Here is a 4299-nt window from a genome sequence, read left to right as displayed (position 1 = left end):
CATTGAAGAGAAGACTCAAGCCCACTTATTCAGGAGCGGCGGCGTAATGGTTTGTGGTTACTAATTTCGGGGAGAGCCGCTTGCCCCTCTGTTAGCTGCCGATTTTTGCTTATAATTATCCTCTCTGTCGACACTTTAATAGCATCACGCTGCGTTCTGGAAATGCAACGCCAGCTTTCTTATTAATAGGCCTCGCTTCGCATTTGTCTATGAGCTCAAGTGTCCTCCTGCCATGCATGGCAATTTCTGGCCTACACGACCACCTGGTTTTGACGTCAGACCGCGGTTACGAAGCTCATTCAGGTCTGTGGTCTGTGCTGACGAGACATGTGACGCTAAATCCGATCTTTGTTCGAGAAAGATCGGCGCATTGCACACATAGATGTCCAACAACTGGATGTAGCATTAACGTTCCTTCCTGATGGGCTCCTAGGATGCCGTAGGGAGATTCACTGAATAACTTTCAGCATTCCGAGGCCTGTTATTTAAGTTTGCAACTTCAGTTTTTCAGGACCATCGGGGTGGTAACCCCAATGGCCCGCTTTCGCGCTCTATTCCTGCTGACCGAAAACTACATCGGATCAGCACCGGAGGACACACGAGCGACACAAGTTAGTGGGGCACATGTTGCTATGATCGACTTGATCTGACTAACGAAGGACGGTAGTCACTTGCATTGCTGATAAATGACCATTATTGCCTTCTGCAGACCCCATTGATCTCCCAGCGTTAGTTACCCGCGCTTTACTGCGCTACTTGAATTTCTTCACTTGACACTTCAGAGCACTGGGCAGAAATCACATTGTGTCTCACACCCGCTAGGCCATCACAATGCTGTTGAATAGACAGTCGGATTCCCAAGTCGTGTCTGAATTGATTGTTAATTGAATAACGTTATAATTTAAAGAACTAGCTGGTTGCCCAACTAGTATTCTTAAAAATTTTAGAAGAAAAGTTCCCACAATTGGGCTACGTAACTAAACTATCCGGGGACAAGAAACTACCATAAATGATAGAAACTCTATTTAACCAGAACGAAGCACATAAACCATGTTATTGTTTCCCAATCAAGCCGACTATCTCATCTTCAGAGCCAATCCTTATCCCGAAGTTACGGATCTAATTTGCCGACTTCCTTACCTACATTAATTCTATCGACTAGAGACTCTTCACCTTGGAGACCAGCTGCGGATATTGGTACGGCCTGTTGAGAAGTTTGCGTGTCCCACACATAAATTTTCAAGGTCCGAGGAGAAATATATCCGACACACAGTATATGTCATGCTCTTCTAGCCCATCTACCATATCTCTCTGCGAAAGACTTCCATGGTAGTACGGCTATAAAACGAAAAGAAAACTCTTCCGGATACTCTCTCGACGGCTTCTTTATGGTCGTTCCTGTTGCCAGGATGAGCACGAGGCCCATATTTAATAACAAACGGATACTCACAGGTTACGGAATTTGGAACCGTATTCCCTTTCGTTCAAAATTATTCAAGTTTTTTAATTATGACAAAATATAAATTTTAGTTACTTTTTTTTTACTGAAAATTTTCGGGCTTCGCCTTGAACTTAGGCGACTAACTCGTGATCAACCACTTGTTCACACGAAAACCTTCTCCACTTCAGTCCTCCAAGGTCTCATTCGATTATTTGCTAGCTACCACCAAGATCTGTACAAATGACGGCTCCATGCAGGCTTCGCCAAACACTTCTAAGCACACCATTGTCCTTCCTACTCACTAAAGTTTCAAAATTTATATTACAAGTATATATATACATCTCTACTTTAGCGGTAATGTAATACGGTATATACAACTTAAGCGCCATCCATTTTAAGGGCTAGTTGCTTCGGCAGGTGAGTTGTTACACACTCCTTAGCGATTTCGACTTCCATGATCACCGTCCTGCTGTTTTAAGCAACCAACGCTTTCATGGTTTCTGAATGAGTTGTTAAATTTGGGGCACCGTAACATTACGTTTGGTTCATCCACAGCGCCAGTTCTGCTTACCAAAGTGGCCCACTGGGCACATTATAATATGAACCTTAAACTTCATATCAAGAAAGTTAAGGTTCTTACCATTTAAAGTTTGAAGACATAGGTTAGAGATCGTTTCGACCCTAAGGCCTCTAATCATTCGCTTTACCAGATAAGATTATTTTATACAACAGTTAAATGCACCAGCTATCCTGAGGGAAACTTCGGAAGAAACCAGCTACTAGATTGTTTCGATTGTCTTTCGCCCTATACTCAATATCTGACAATCGATTTGCACGTCAGAACTGTTTCGGTCTTCCATCAGGGTTTCCCTGACTTCAACCTGATCAAGTATAGATTTCACACATCTTTCGGGTCACAGCATATATGCCCAGGTACGTTCGCAGTTAGAGGCATAAATAATATAAATATTATTATACATAACTATATAGAACGCCCCGGGATTGCGTTATCAACTATAAATAGTTAAAAAACTAATCCAATAATAGTCAAGTTAATTACCTATTAGGTTTAATCCAATACTTGCACATATGTTAGATCTCCTTGTCCTGTTTCAAGACGGGTCCCGAAGGTATCCTGAATCTTTCGCATTGTTAATCATACAAGTGCTTATAATAAACATAAAATAATGATAATCATGCCATTATATAATTCCGAAAATTAACGCACTGTACTCATATAATGCTATCAGCACTTATCAAATTTTGAATTTATTTTATGTTTAAATGCAAGCACTCTGAATTTAAATAAACTCTATCAAAATTGTTTGATAATTCCATACATGCTATAGATTACAATGTCCTTATATGGAAAAAATGCACACTATCGTTATAATATTGATTAAATATTACAATTCTAATGATGAATTTTCCATAACGGATATTCAGGTTCATCGGGCTTAACCTCTAAGCAGTTTCACGTACTATTTAACTCTCTATTCAGAGTTTCTTTTCAACTTTCCCTCACGGTACTTGTTTACTATCGGTCTCATGGTTATATTTAGTTTTAGATGGAGTTTACCACCCACTTAGTGCTGCACTATCAAGCAACACGACTCTTTGGAAACATCATCTAATAATCATTAACGTTATACGGGCCTGGCACCCTCTATGGGTAAATGGCCTCATTTAAGAAGGACTTAAATCGTTAATTTCTCATACTAGAATATTGACGTTCCATACACTGCATCTCACATTTGCCATATAGACAAAGTGACTTAGTGCTGAACTGATTTCTTTTCGCTCGCCGCTACTAAGAAAATCCTTGTTAGTTTCTTTTCCTCCCCTAATTAATATGCTTAAATTCAGGGGTAGTCCCATATGAGTTGAGGTTGTTTAATTACACTTATAGACAATTCTCTGCCTATTTTGAAATATACTATTTTTTTCTTGAAGGTCCATAATATTCACAAAATTATTCTTTATACCATATTCGTTAATAAGAGGCAATTCTAGTTTATAAAATAATATATTTTATGCTAGACATTCCTCAATATTATTTGAAATGAATAAAGAACATATAATTCTTCAAATTTCTCATGCAACAGAGTTTTAGTATTTTCATTTATTAATTCATATTATGAATATCTTAAGCGAGAACTTTTTAGATTCACACTTATATTATCCAATAATATACAATGTGCTTAAAATTCCGAAAAATTTTAAACAACTTATTTAGCATAGTCTTACAACCCTCAACCATATGTAGTCCAAGCAGCACTAAAAAATTAATTAAAGTACATAACAGCATGGACTGCGATATGCGTTCAAAATGTCGATGTTCATGTGTCCTGCAGTTCACACGATGACGCACAGTTTGCTGCGTTCTTCATCGACCCATGAGCCGAGTGATCCACCGCTTAGAGTGATACAATTTTTTTTTTTATTTCATTACGTCAAGAATATTTTTATTGAAAGAAATTAAAAATACACCATTTTACTGGCATATATCAATTCCTTCAATAAAATTTTTTTTTTTATACCTAAATAAATGTTGCGAAATGTCTTAGTTTTACATAATCGATAATAATAAGATATATGACAAGTATATTTTAGCTAAATTTATTTATTATGATCAACATATGTAAAGCGTTAACCTGCAAACAGGTACAACATTGTTTTTCTTTAGGTGTTGCGAACCAATGTATGCGCACTGGAATATGCACAATACATTTTTGCAACGCATGTATATTATGGTACATATACACGCAGTTTTTTATTTTATCCAAAACACATAAAACACTCTTAATACAGTATATATAATAATAATAATACATGACAAACGGTTTTTAGCTAATTTA

General features: G+C 37.4%; 1 non-coding gene across 1 annotated transcript; it reads right to left on the bottom strand.

Annotated features, from left to right (window-relative positions):
* Nucleotides 1-3687: 3687 nt before the first annotated feature.
* LOC117577344 (5.8S ribosomal RNA) lies at nucleotides 3688-3866 on the bottom strand. Its single transcript, XR_004573131.1, has one exon. It is a non-coding gene; the product is annotated as a 5.8S ribosomal RNA (ribosomal RNA).
* Nucleotides 3867-4299: the final 433 nt, after the last annotated feature.

This window comes from Drosophila albomicans, unplaced genomic scaffold (genome assembly GCF_009650485.2).
Source record: "Drosophila albomicans strain 15112-1751.03 unplaced genomic scaffold, ASM965048v2 utg000070l_pilon, whole genome shotgun sequence".
Classification (NCBI taxonomy): domain Eukaryota; kingdom Metazoa; phylum Arthropoda; class Insecta; order Diptera; family Drosophilidae; genus Drosophila; species Drosophila albomicans.
This window is presented reverse-complemented; position numbering and strand designations above follow the sequence as displayed.